Source organism: Struthio camelus, chromosome 2 (genome assembly GCF_040807025.1).
Source record: "Struthio camelus isolate bStrCam1 chromosome 2, bStrCam1.hap1, whole genome shotgun sequence".
NCBI lineage: Eukaryota > Metazoa > Chordata > Aves > Struthioniformes > Struthionidae > Struthio > Struthio camelus.
The window spans coordinates 102,387,989-102,403,521 of NC_090943.1; positions in this window are offsets into that span (position 1 = coordinate 102,387,989).

The following is a 15,533-nucleotide window of genomic DNA, read 5'->3' on the forward strand; positions in this document are numbered from 1 at the left end:
TCCACGTGCAGCAGCCAAGTAGCACAAAGCCAGTTCACCCCTCTGAAGGAAATTAAGCAGCCTGAAAAATTTCCATCTTTTCTATTACAGGAGGCTTACAGAATGACTGTGAGTAAAAACGAGCAGTTTGTTTGCCTGATTTTAAGGGAACATAACGTTTCTGAAATTCTCCAGCCACTCTGTTCTCCCAGCTACTTTCTGCCTGTGGAATTAAAGTGTGTTGAGGGCTCACCATAACTGGGCAAGGCTGATGCACCCATCAAGTGACTGAGATGAACTTGAATATCTGGTTTGCTGCCTGCCACAAGACACATCTGGTTGTATGCACCACATGGTTTTACTGCCCCCTCTCAGTATCGAAAGCAAAAACTGTGCTTGCTGGGATGCACTCCCCAGTATTTCATCTGTAAACACTAAGTGAATTGCCATTGAAATATAGAGCATAGCCTTCTGTTATGAGAGCTAAAATGTTAAACACATGGGTGAGTCCCCTCTGGGGGACAAACACTTGGCAGAGCTGGTCTCCTTTAATAACATGATGTTCTCCAGTGGAATGAGTACAATAGATAATACTAAGTGGATGAAAGTGAAAGGCATGCTGGAAAATACTTTGTTTATTTTTACTTATTTCTGTGTGTATATCTGTGGGGGTCTGTGGCTCCGTAAAGAGGTCAGGCTATGTGACCTTCAGAAAATAGGTGGAGCTGCAAATTCAGCAGCACAGTTGTTTGCACTGCTTAATCACTCATTCCCCTGTAATAAGGGAAATCCAGAGCTGCCCTTTAGGGCAAGTTTACAGTTGGTCTTATATCATGCTTATATCACCTAACTGCTGCCAAGCAGTGGGGGCTGTGATAGAGCTCTATAGTTAAAATGTTTTTAGTCTTAATGATTTGCTTAGGTTAGGTTTTCTGCAGTTTGCAGCAGTGTATGGGTGTGTGTGTGCGTGCGGTGCGTGTGTGTGTGTGTGTATGGGAGAGAAGAGGGCACCTCAAAGCGTGTGAGCCAATATCAGTCATAGGAGAGTTGTGGTTGCCTAGTAGGTGACTGGCTCATGGCAGAGGCAGGATGTGTTTGGGAAGCTAGCCGTATTTGCCTTCTCTCAGAAGTTTTACCCACGAAACTTGAATTTGAACAAATTGACATGACCTTAATCAGGCTATAAATGACAAGCTGAGGCCTTGTGAATGACTTGCAGAATCATTTTTATAATATTTGATCACAAAGTTGTCCCCACCACTTTGCTGGGTTTGATTTTAATTTCTCTTTTGCAGATATTCAAGGGCAGGTCAGTGAAGAGGGACTTTTTAGGCAATGCTGAAAATGCCTCTTCCAATTAATGTCCACTCAGTTGATTTGGGGCTTTTCTTGTGGAGAAAGATAAAAGAAGAAAAGACTCCAAAAGTGAAAATCACAGTGGAGAAAAGATATTTGGGGGGGTGGGGAGGGAGCGGGAAACAACATCTTGGGAAAATTGCGATACTAGAAAGGGAATTTAGAAACTTTTTTTTCAGAAATGAATTTTGTGTAGGTCACACACTCTACAACCCATATAAGTAGACATGGCAGCTTAATCACTGTTTCAAGAAGAAGTCACAGACTTGCTGAGGAGGCAGCAAAGGCAGCAGTTGAGAGACATAAACAGAAATGGGCGCAGTGCTAGCCCATGCTTTCTGCAGGACTGACCAAAATGTCTTTATTAAGCTGCATGGCTGTTCACCCCAAATTTAGCCTGTTGAACTAGCACTCTGTTATCATGGCTTAGCATGGGACTTCTCAGGCCACTGAAGCCTTTCCTGAGCTACCTGTACCAAAACATGACTATGCTTGTATCCGCCTCTGCTTAATTTTATTTAGGGTTAGATGAGAGAATATTTGGGATACTGTAAAATTAAAAAAACAATGTAGCCTCTTTCATTCACTGATGTGGAAGGGACTTTATTTTGATTCATGAGCCAAATTTTTCCTTTTGTCACACTGGTATTAATCAGTGACTCCATTTATTTCATGGAAAGAAAGTTGTTATACCCTCAGTTGGTATCCACAGATGGGGCTCCAGTGACTTTGATTTGTACAAGCTGTGGATTTGGCCCATGTTCTCCGTGGACCATCTCGAGATATATACAGAGATTAGAATCCAACCCAACAGGTATTCAGAATGGGTATAGTTTTAATTGTGAGAATTACTTGTGTAGGGACATTATAGTGAAATTTGATTATAGCTGCTTCGACAAGTGTAACACTCTGTAGGAAAATCAATCCTGTTTCTGTAATGAAGAAAAACAAGTCATTTTCAAAAGGAAATATGATTATACATTCACAGTTTAGGTTGAAGAAACAGAAGGCAGCTTAATACAGTGCAGGCTTGCTCAGAGGGAATATCCACTAGCTGAGGCCAGCATAACAAGATTGGATTCCAGTTTAATGTGGTTGTGGCTCGAATCCCTTTGGAGAGTTTGTTTGACAATCTGACAAAGTTATCTCAAGAAAAATAGGTTAAAAAACATAAACTTGACTTCAGTAACTGCATTTCCTCTTCAGCATGTAGAGGATTTTGCCTGGAGGCCCCTGCAGCCCGAAGCCCCATAGGTAATACCACTTTGTGCCTTTACATAAACCAAAATGTTTTAGCAGGCATTTTGCTCCAAGAAAAGCCTTGCCATGTGATCTTAATACGGGGAAATAAGGTCTTTCTGATATCTCTATATGAAAAAGAGAATATGAAAGAGATGAAGTGTAACTCTTGTTATTGCAAGGACATGGGTGCAACTCCAGTAATTTCTAACTACTGTTTTAGTTATAGTTCCGTAGGTGCTTAGTTTCCTCTTGATGCCTCTGAGAAATTCCTGTTTAATGTTGAATCTTTATCCTTAGTGCCAATGTAGAATTTACAAAGTGAAAGTGAATGTGCAGCAGTGTTCTCCTGTTGCAGGTGGGAAACAGAGGCACAGAGAAATGTGCCATGTTGCCTTTGGGGCTAATTGCTTAGTCATTGGCAAAGTCAAGTCACTCCTACACTGTATCTTCAGGCATAGTCACAGAGTCGTAATTTAAGCCTTCAAGATATTACAACCTCTAACTATTCATTACATGCTCAGTTGTCATTTACCATCTTTCAGCTGGTGGTTACCAACCCATAGTTGAGCCACCGGAATGGATTGTGCAAATCCTAATAGATTCAATGCCTACTCAGCCAGGTTTTTTCTCAAATCACTTTGATCTCTGGTTTCGGTTAAGCTGGATGACTGAAGCAGGATCATGCTGGCAGCTGTCATAAAATTAAGTGATCCGAAGAGCTGGGAGAGGTAGCCTTTTAAATGTTTCCAGGTACATTTGCAGCAGGAGATCTGACTACAACCTTACTTCCTGAACACCAGTGCCTCTCATGTGATGGCTGGCTCAGTCTAGGAGACCATACTCTTCAGCACTAGTAGCAATGTAATTTTTATGTTTCAGTCACAGTACCATCCTAGAAATGTACTATAGGTACTCATTAACATAGGTACACAGAAACATTATCTGGCGAATGCTTTGCTGAGTAAAGAATGCTTTTATAGATTGAGAAAGATAACTTAAACTTTATCCATCTACTCACCCACTCAAGGTGTGATAAGGAAGGTTATATGGTACAATCACATCACGCCATTTTTGAATGTGTTGCAATGATCTCAGTTTGGCTGAGTTTGGGAGAGTGTGTATGACCTAGTTATGTAGAGAAGCCAAAGAGATGGTTAGACACTATGCTTACTTCAGTTTTAGAGCAGCTAAGCCCAGATCAGAAGTTAGATGACCAGAAGTGCAAATCACTGACGTTTATTTTAAAAACGTTGTGAAACTTTAACTTATGAGAATATATGGCTTACTTGAGTATTACTGACTATTCCCACCCATTAGGAGAGCCCTCTTATATCCTCTAGAGATTTTCACCAGTCCCTTTTTGCACACTTACTGCTCCCTGAGCTCTGAAGTGACAGTTTTTTGATGTGGTAAGCAGATTGAATCCCTATTCTTGCCCACCTCTTGGGAAGTTAAACTGAGCTTGATCCTTTCCTTACCAGTCTCATTTTTTTTCCACCAGCAGACCAGCCATCACCATGACCTCACCCCCCAATTTGTGACCTCACATATGCTGCTAGGACATTCCACAGATGAGGGTCTTCTTTTCTATAACCCTCATCACCTTGCTTGTGCCTCAGGGTCAAACAGTTGGACTCATCAGTGATGATGACTGTATTTTCTCTCTCTCATCTGAACAGCATCCAAGGCAGAGCCTGGCCCAGTAGATCAGTAAGACATCGCATGCTGAAACATAGCAGTGGACAGCTCCTGGAAAGACAATCCCAACTCAACACGAGCAGTACACTAAGATTCTGGGGAGAAGCATGTGAAGCACGGGATATTTTTGGAAACACCAAATGACATGAGTGGTGGACCACAACAGGCCCAGTAGACTGTCCTATCTGCAGGGCACCTATCAGTTAGAGGTATGGAGAACACAAGTTTCATAAAGTCTATGAAACCACCTGAAGATGACCTCAGCACACAGTTGCAGTGACCCAAGATGTTGCTAAACAATCAGAAGAGACCACAGTACGGATGGTGACAATACATATTCTGTGGAGGGCCTCAACTTGGTCGGAAAAACTCATGCTACCAATATTTGCTATGATTTCCGGTATGTCATTTTCACATCATGAGCATTTCCTTCCAAACAACATTTTGAATTTCAGCACTGTCTTTCTGACTTTTCAGCCCTGAACTGATTGGGATCTGAAAGTTAAGAGTCAAGAGCTGCCACCTCCCAAATAACTAAAGCCCCTTTCTCCTCGGTGTTCAGTGAGCATTAGGGGTCAGGTAGGTGCCTTTCTGAGAAACCGCTGCAAGCAGGTCTTTGGGAACATCTCCCTTCCCAAGTTCTCCCCATACCGCTGATCTTGCTGTATATGAAGTATATCCTTTGCTGGTACTCACAGCTCTTCTCATAGACTCAGATGCTTCATGGAATGGGAGCTGGCGATTCCTTGGTCTTACTGTATCTGGTGTTATCAGCATTCAAAAAAAGGCTTGTTGAAACAATCAGTTCTGCCCCCTGTTTCTTCTTCCCTGCTCATGCAGCCCAGGATGAGTGAGAAACTCCATTCCCTGGCCATGACATCTGCATGTCTCTGCCACCAGCTTCTAGCAGGAAACGGGCCATCTTCAGTAGCATTGCCAGCAACAGGTCCAGGTTGCCACCCTCTGTATCCTGGAAATGCAGGTGCCCTGGCCCTTGTTAACATGCAAATGGTGCTTACTGGTGACATGGTGCATTTTCTGCAGCTTTTCCTGTGGTAACAAGTGTCTCAGAAGCAGGAGCAAGCCTTCCTACCACAGTGCAACAGGCCATCATCCCAAACAGCACTGGAGAGATGAGAGTGATTGGCGGATGGGATTCATTGTGTTCTGGGTTATTTCATGGCACCAGCTGACATAAGCACTATCTTATGTGCCGTGAATAATTCAATAGGAATGCATGCCTGTCTGCACCAAATTTGTATTGCCAGGTGATCCACTAATGCATAAATCCAATCTTAGTGATCATCTGACCACAGCCTAGATGTTCAATGTTTGGCTGTACCATTAATCTCACTGTGTGATTTTAGACAAGTCATTTTCCCTTCCCTGAGAATCAGTTACCTGCAGCTGGAAAATGGGACATAACTGGTTTTTGTAAACCTGTGTCTCTTGGGGGGCTTACTGTCCCACTGCAGGATATAAGCAAATCCTGGTAGGATAGAATGAATGTTTGCAAAGAAAAAAATAATAATAAAAAAGAGATGAGAGTTGCAAGAGTGGAGAACTGCTAGGTTTTAAAGGTTAGTTGGAGGCAAACGGTCTCCAGAAAACAGGGAGCTTTATTTTTATTCAGAAAACAACTTCTAGAGAAATAAACTGTTTATCTAGCCACCCTCCAGGGGTAACTAGTCCAAGGGAACTCATTCTGTACTGTATTCTAGGGTGCGCAGCTCAGCAGCAGCATTTGTAAATACCAGTACTCCGAGAATCTTTTGGCTCTGGAATTAATTAGCTAAAATTGAAATACCGTTTGCAGTTTCGTCCATCTGCTAAATTTTCTGGATTTTGTAATGGGTACTTTTTTCTCTTTATTACTGGACTGAAATACTTCTGTAAACAGTATTATCTGATTTCACGTGTTGTCAGCCTGTGAAATGCCACACTGTTAACAAATAGATGTGTAGGAATACTATGATGATATTTATCTTTGTCCAGCCAAATTATCTTAAAAAAATCTGAGAGATAATGGCATGATACGGATCAGAAGTCATTCTATACCCTACTTATTAGCTGTTCTAAAGATACAACTTTATATATAGTCATATAGCAGTCATATAGTGCCATTATTACTGCTGCCTTCAATGATTAATGTTTTTGCCCATGTTTTAGAAGAAAAGCGGTTTTAACTCAAAGCTGTAAAAGAAGCAATGAAGAGACATTATGGGCTGGATTCAGCTGTGGACTTGAATGCTTCAGATCTGCCTAATGCCTCTTTTAAGCTCATATGTCTTTTTATTTTTTGCTTTTTCTTTTTTTCTTTTTTTTCTTTAATGTCTGTCTGTATTGCCCAAGACTGAGGCTTACCACAAGTGGATTAGGCTCCAGTTTAACAAAATTGTTAAAATTAAGCATGTGTTTATGTATGTGAGTAATCAATAAGCTCAACTGCAGGGAACATAAAATAAGGTTGTGAATATACAGCTCCCTTAGTACGTGCTTTGGCAGGATGGAGAAGGGTCAGATCTTCCACATACAGCTAATCCCAGAGCTGCTGTGAATGAGCAACTATAAATTAAAGTAGCCACTCTTGTGCTGAACAGTGCTCTCCCTAATGCGACCTCCCCAATTTGGATGTCATGCTTCACCCATCATCACAGTATCTGAGCACTTTTGAAAAGCTAGGTTGAGCATTTTGCGCTAGATATTAAGACTTAAGATTTTTAAACTAATGTTGACATCCATGCGAATTCATTTATATTATTTTTGGCCATAAAAGGAGTGTATATTATTTTATAAACACAGCTGCAGGTTACTGACAATTTCAAAAGAACCCAACCCTGAATCTGTGAAAAGTATTGTTCAAATCAATAAATGCATTAACTTGTAATGCACTGTAATTTTCTACTAATAAATAAATAAATTAAGAACATTATCCTATGCCTACCACAGAGTTAAAAATACTAAAAATGGATAAACGCTTTTAACTCATAAAGATCTAACATCTTTTATTTTTCTGCTGGATTTAGTGGATTAGTATCACATTTGCTAGCATTTTATCCAGCAAGGGTTTAAATGTCTCAAAGAAGAGAACTTAGGGTTCATAGTCATTTTCTCAGTACTAAGATGATAGTGTTACTGGAATTCCATAAAAATCACCAAATAAGTATTAAAAGGAAGAGGAAAGTTTTTTGCCATTTCCAATGAGAGATGGTCTGCTAAACAAGTGTCTGCATTTGAGTTACCACTTCAAGTTGTGAATTTTAGTAAGAGCCTTAAGGTAAAATGAAAAGCCAAGTCTCTGTCAAATTAATGAGCCAAAAACCACTCTGCCCTACCCCTCCAAAAAAATTTGGCTTTTATTTCTGAATTATATTTAGACTAGATACTTCTAGACAAACATTCTGACCTAATGTCCTGTCAAAGTCTGATCTGCCAAAGATTTTTTTTTAAAAGCAGAGCTGGTGCTCTTTTTATTTCTTTATTATGATGAAAAATGTGACTCTTTTTCTTTTGTTTGTTTTTTTCCCATTCTTGTTTGCTTTAAAATATAATCGGTAAAATCTTGCCCCACTTAAGGCCCTGGGAGATCTGCCAAGATATCACTCATCTAGTGCAGCTTTCGCACCATAATAAAAGAATTATGTATGTTGAACCTTAAATAAAAATATCCTCTTTCCAAATGCTGTTTAGTCACTGAAAATAAACAAACTTAAAAATTCAGAGCAGTTTGACCAAAAACCCTTTCTCTCCCAAACACGTGACATTTTTGCTCTTGACTCTTCTGACGTTATAATTTAAATAATAGTTTTTTCAGTTCCCACAGATAGGCAAGATAGGACTCGGACAGCAAACATTAAATCCTTGCTTTCCTCTCACCTCCTTTAAAAAATGCCTATCAGACACTCTTTATACACCATAAAAAATGAAAAAGCAAACAATCCTATTACTTTTACGGGTCATGATTAAGACTTCAATTAGTTGGCTTACCCAGTTAATTCAACTTTTAGCTAACGTTTCATTTTTGAGCAAGGGATATTGACTCATTCACTGAAGTTTCTAACAAACAGTGCTACTCAATTTTTTGGAGCACAGGCTTTTCACTTTTTTTAAATTGTATTTTTAGGGGCTTTAAGGTTTTTTAATGTTTGCGTATGTAAATACATTATAGACTCTGCTGATTTAAATAAAATTGACATGCAAGCACCAAATCGTATTTTCTTTACCATCAGGTGGCTGGGCATTTCAACAGCATTGGGGCAAAGCAAATTTAAGTTATGACGTTATAATGGGAATTGCTGTGAAGCACAAAGTGCTCAATAAATGACAAAGGCATCTCTTCAGGAACAGCTGAAAGCCATTTATATTCAGGCATTTCTACAGCATAAAAAAGCAGAATGAGACAAATTTGTTGCTGATATTTTTATTGATTAAACTTCATGTTAAATTTGAAGTAAGTGTATTCAGTGGCAGTGTAGTCTCTGGAATCCCATGTCTAACCAACTAATGTGAGGATAAACTGACAGTGGTACCGACAGTGTGTATTAATCAGTTATTAGCTGTGACCTATACACGGTGACACAGCATAAGAAAATTTGGGAGGGGGAAGGTTCTTTACACTGGAAACAGGCTTGTAACATTGCATGACAAGACAAGCAAAATACTCTTCTGTTAAATAAAATGAGTGCAATGTAAGAGCTAGTTAAGGAATAGCTGAAATATGAGAAAATAGGATGTAAATCTTTCTTCATCTCTTACATGCCAGACTTGAAGAATGCAGGTTCATGTCAGAACATAGCTAGATATCGTGTTATCGTGTGTATGTTAAAAAGGAGCTGTAGATAAAAGGAAAATGGCAAAACATAGTATTACCTACATTCAGACAAATGAGATTGGATTTCAAAAAATTTGGTGGCTTCTTTTATTAGGAGACTTCACATAAAAGTCTCCTACCGACAACTCCTTTTTTGTTATGAGTATGTGCACCCTTGCTCACCATGAGGTAATACATTACTCACAATGCATCCATAGTCTAATTGTATTGCAACTATAATGTATTTCTTTCCATGAGATCAGCTAGACGAAGCCCACGCTTCAGCCAAGTGCCTTCTATTAAAATGTAACTCTGTACCACCGATGCTTGCCTTTCTCCTGTTCTGCTGGTGTCCTGAAAGCCTCACTTGGAGCCAGCAAGGGCAAATGCCTTTCCTCGGGCATCTCCATCTGCTTTTCCCCTTGGAGGAGGTGAGGGGAGGTCTGTTCTTTTGCAGCAGAAAAGCAGATCTTCAAAGCTCATCTCCATGCAGTGTAATTCTGATCCTTCTCTTGCTCCTTTCTTTTACCCTGACTGGTAGCACTCACAAGTGACTTTCCAGCTGCCCCTTAAAAGGTATGTTGTATTATCTCGTGCCGTAACACTTCTTACAACATTATTTTCTAGCCATACACCGTGATTTTTTGTTTTCTTGCTCGTGTGTGGCCCCAGGGGAAAGGCAGATTACTCTGTGCTTTCCCTCTCCTCTGCAGGGATGGCAGCTCTGAGTACGGGTGTCAAGCTCTGGCAGGAAGGAAGAATACACAAGCCCCTTTCAAAAGCTGAACTTTTCCTGATACATCTGAAAAAGTCATCTAGAGTGACTTCTCCTGGAAGGACTGTCTGACCCGGATAGGGTCAGATTCACTTCTTCTGAATTTGATTTGGCCATGGACTGAGCTTTGAATTAGGCTTTTCTGACTCTCCAGTAGTTTAGTCCTCACCTTCAAGCATTTCACTCCTTTCTCTCTGAAATTTCAGCCTGACTGATGAGGAGGATGGAAAGTCTTTTCCTAGAGGTCCTCAGGGCTCCTGTCGGGCAGAAATCTCCCGCAGATTAGGTGATGGGCTTTGCAACATTAGTGCAGCAGGCTTACCAAGCGGGCTGTGTCCTACAGTTCTGACCCACTCTTCACTTCAGAGGCATTTTGAATGTTTTCTCCCAAACCCTTCTCTCTCCCAAACCTCCCAGAAGAAATTATTGTTATTTTGCAGCATCAGTCCCCAGCAGCCATAGGCAACACTTCCTGCACTCTATCTCATCCATCAGACTGGGAATCAGTTAAGTTAAGGATATGTCATTTCCAGTTAGTAAAATACTTGAGTTTGGACCACCTGTACTGTAAGGACAAAAGCTAATGTTACCTGCTCGTTCAGCTGCCTAGCCCAAATTTACTGCTTTTAATTGAACAGTGATAAATTAAGTTACACTGTATAGCAGACACCCTCTTCTTTCCCAAGCATCCATCAGTCCTCCCTCAAATAATTTTGTATCTGTAGGGATTTTAGCTATTCACCTACAGTTACCATACAGAAAGATGTAAGAGGGGAAAAACTGCAAGAGGAAAGACAAACTGATAGATTATTAGACAGACTGAATCAGTTTGTAGAGTTGACAATTATATTCATTAACTCAATCAACCTTCCGTTAATAGTGTGGGTTTGATTGCCGTCTTGCCTACAGGTAAATCTCCATCAAAATTACAACCATCAGTTAGTCCCCATTTTCATAAACTATGTGTGCTGGAAAAAAATATGTTGCCATTTCCTTTCTTCCAGCAGTAACGTGCTGCTTTTCCAAAGCAATCACGGGCGAGAGGTGCAGGCGGCGCAGAGCCACAGTGACCTCCGCCGGCCACCGGTGAGACAGCACCAGGCCCGGCAAGGATGAAATCCTTCACCAGAGTGTGCCAAGGACATAGCTACATTTCTGCCTTGCTGTGATTTGGAAAAAGTGAGTAAGAGTGCTTGTTCTGACTTTCGGGCTGCGTGCGGATGGTGGCTAGCCACCCACGTTAGATTTCTGTGAGCGTTTTCTAGCTAGTCCCTCCTTCCCTGCACCTGTGACAGGCTGAAGGCATTAACTATCCCCAGCTCCCAGTGTGAGGGTGCTCAGCGTTCGACCTGCCGCGCTGAGCCGTGGTACTGCTTCCCCGCAGACTGCTGCTGTACAAATCTAGATGCTGTAACCCATCACGGACCAAGATCTTCTCCAACCCCCCATTCCTTTCCCATCTGAGAAATGGGGTTTAGGACACATTGCCATTGCCACTGGGTAAGGATGTATCAGAGTACTTGGGCAGGTATTAGCTGGTATGGATGGTTTATTCTGGTTTAATATTGATGTTAGGTGTTTTTATAGGCACTTGCAGAAAACAGTTTGAAATGCGGTTCCCAACATTTAGTAACAAAAGCAATATACATGTTATGCTGATGTTGCCCACAAATTGGAAAGGCTGTGATGGCTTGAAATAAATAATTTTCAGTAAATTCCCATATGAAATAAATTAATTTTATAAAAATTGTTCTGTTATCAAAAACGTTGTACATCATTTTCTTATGTTGTAGATTCTTAAGTTACAGTCTGGAGTAAGTATAGCCTCCTGACAAAATAATGCTGTGATAAGTATACATATGTATGTATTCCAAGGTGAAAGGTTATAATCACTGTCAGCAAGCTCATGTTCACATTTCTGCACATATTTCATGCTAGTTTGTCAACTGGAGGACTGCTATATTCACAAATAACAGAATTGTCATTTTCATCAGAAAATAGCATCTTGAAGTTTCCGTCATTTTAAAAGGACATCAGCTGCTAATAAAGCCCTATGAACATGAATGGATGAGTGAGTCTCAGTTTCATGGATAACAGACACCTATTTTTTCAGCTGATGAGTAATAAAAACAAGATCTCTTATCCCCCACCATGGCAAATGAATCCTGTATGACCCCAAAAGTTTGTACACTCAGCTGACAAAAATGAGTTTTGCTCCATTCACATCTGTGAAATGACACAGATTTACACCTAACTGGCAGTCCCACTTTCTGTATGTTCAAGGGGAATGACTCAGTAGTGAGCAATTCTCATAAAATCTAACCCATCTCGTGTTGGCCCAGATTCAGATGCCCTGAAACAGAAATACTGTTGTTGGGAGCTGGAGGGGGTCGTGGTGCTGAGCAGCGCTGTAAGAGAAGGTCCCTGAGCGGGCTGGGGACCAAGGGCAGTTCGGGTTAACAAAGGGGAAGAGCTGGCTGGGAATAGGGCACAGTCAGTGTCCACAGCGCATTGATTCACATCTGCTCTGTAACAAAGAAGTTTCTGTGGAGCCCTAACATCAGCTTTGAGCCGCTTCTCATTGCAAGAAATTTTGAGAAGTGATGCTGTGTCCCTTTTTCAGAGGAAATGCTCTTAAAACTTAGGGTGACAGGCTGGTGTAGAGAGATATCACTTTTACTTTTTGTCTGATGAGGTGTATCTGACCATTTGTGTCTAGAAGCTTTAAACCTGAACCACATTTATTTTACGCAACTGTAAGCAAATAGTACATTATTTCTTCTTCCACTTTGCAGTTAGTGTGGAACCTTTATAGACCCTCAGTTGTTGTTTTATTTTTTCTACTCACATCATCTGGAGAACTGGAAAGAAGCCAGAGGTTGCTGATGTGTCAGAAAAATGTCATTTTTTAGTCAAATCCCACCCACTGCTATCAGGAGAATAGACATTTCCACTCTAGCTGCAGCCTGGAGTCAGTTTTGTTTTGCGTGCTCTAATGTGTTTCAGACTAGCCAAGTTTTTTTGTTGTTGTTGTTGTTTTCGGGGGGTGGATGTTGGGTTATTGCTTATGAGAGCCTGTACAATCATTGCAGTGGAAGTAAAAAGCCCTGACACTAGAGCGGTGGAAATAACAATGCTGGTTTCCTTCCCACTAAGTGGAAATAACATGCTTTGTTCCACCAATTTGAGGTACAGAATACCTGACATGAGATGGTGTATAACATTTTGTATTTTTTCTGGGAAAATGTCTCAGCTTCATTACACTGCGCCGGAGCAGAACTGTGCCAAAAAAGCCCGAGTACAGGTTCACTGATAATAGGCCCAATTTGCAGAGCTGAGGGAAATCAGAAAAGCACCAGGCTACATGATTTACATCAACTGAGAATGTGGCCTGGAGGTTCATCTCACTAGCTAGCTGAAAGGCTAGCATTGGGCATTGTGCCCACGTGTGAAAGATTTCTAAAAGAATGACTCAAACCTCCAATAAATAAATATATAACAGGTGATAGGCACTTACAGTAACTGATCACATATAACAGTTGACAGGAAGAAATGGTGACTCTTGGTTTAATAAATCACACACTTTGCTAAACTAGATAGCATCGTATATTTTTGATTTCAAGCTAAGCCGCATAGATTTGAATAGGAAAGGAATCACTCAGAAAAAGGCATGCTGTTCTATTCTTTATCTTACTATATTAAGGTAATAAAAAGCCAATAAGTGGCCAGATTCACCTGTTTCTTCCCCAGGCTCTTTGCAATGCTGCACAGTCATAGGTGTAATGAAAAGGAACTGGATCTTCCTAGCAACCACTTGTAGCATTGTTAGTAGAGACTACGTTTTAAAGGACTTAAACCACGTCTGTAATTAAAACATAATCTGAGTTTTGGAGAGATCCTGGACGAATTTCTGTTATTGTTTCAAAATCTCCAGGTTAAATTTAAGACCAGCATAAGCATGTACAACTGCTTACTTCCGTGGAGTAGAATTAGGACTGACCCTGTCTGGGAGAGACTGAACAGGCAGGCAGGGCATTTTTCAAAAACGTGAATCAGACGCATTTCTGTGAGGAAATTTTTAAAACCAACGAGGAAAAAAAGGAGACATAACTGCTCTTCTCTTACTGAGATATTTCCTTTCCCCTTTCTTCACAAATATTTTCAAATTCTCATTTGGGAGGATTTCTACAAAGTCTTCATGCAAGACCTTAGCACTAACCTGTCTAATTTTCCTCCACATTTTGTTGGCCATTTATAACGAAGGAGAGTGCTATTCAGCATAACTGAATATCCACTGAGGTCAAGAGAAACAGGAGCCTTTGTTCAGGGTCTGCGACTTGGCCAGACGCAGCTGTACGCTGGTCAGGGAGCAGCGCTGCTACTTGACTGCCTCTGTCTCACCTGACTCTAAATGTGAGCAGGGCACTGGGCAGTGCTGGTTGAGCAGCGGGGAGCATCCCTCAATCATCCCAGCCATTTGGACTGGCCTCCTTTTAATGGCACAGCAACAAATAATATTTTAAAATCAATAAACGTTGCCTTTATATAGCACCCTTCATTTCTCAGCCCGCGAGGCAGACATCTCAACTATTCTGTGTCAGTTAAACTGGAGTGTAAATAACTGACTTGCCAAAGATTATCAATGGAGCCTGTAATAATTAAATAACAGAAGGTAAACCAGACAGGCAGAAGTGGTTCGGACACTGGGGCCTTAGCCCAGCATGAGAAGGACTCACGTTCTTCTGACATATGTTTCCTGCATAGCCTTGAGCAAATCACTTAGCCTTGTTATGTCCCGTTTGACGAAACTGGACAAATAATCATTCCTTGTTTCATGGGAGGCTTTCACGAGAGGATAAATACATCAAAGATTGTGAAAAGCATAGATCCTGCAGTAACAGGGGTGATATACATGGTTTCCAGCACCATTAGAATCAGAAATTTCCCTTTGTAAATGCATGTTCCGATCACCTTACATCCTCCCTCGAAATAAACTGTTTTTCAATCACAGTGTAGTTTTATCCAGTCCTCATAAAAATTTGACCATGATTCAGACCAGTGTTGATCTGAAAGAAAAGAGGAAGAGGTGCAAAGGGAACAAAGATGTACAAAGGGAAGATGAAACTAGGCGTGCATGTATTTTTGACTGACTGTTACAGCTCCTGGATTAGATTCTCAGCTGATGGAGCTACAGGGTAATTGTACTACAGTTGATGTAACTCTTCTGATTGACACCAGCTGAGAATCTAGTCCCATCTTCTAAAATCAGACACTTCTTAAAGTGCTTTTTTTAAAAGGCTACGACATCTGTAATATTTTATCTGTCAGTTCGTTCCAAGATGAAATAAGAAAATAGCATCAGCTTTAACTCTGAACATCCTAGCTTTTCTGAATGTAAGTTTATTCTTATTGTAATATCTTTTTTATGTCGCAACTAGACTGCAGATCCAAAGGCTGACTGTGTCAAGGGAATTTGGTGTTTTACATTTAGAAGGAACATTTAATGAATTATGCTGCCCCCAGATAACCCCTATTTCATTTGTATATAATGCTCAGGGCTAAGGATTGTCTTCCTGATCCTTCTCAGATGTTATACAGCACGTTTCAAGAGTGGTCACGTTAGACTGCTCCCATCCTTACTTTAGAGCAAATCCTGCAAGTGCTGAGTGCCTT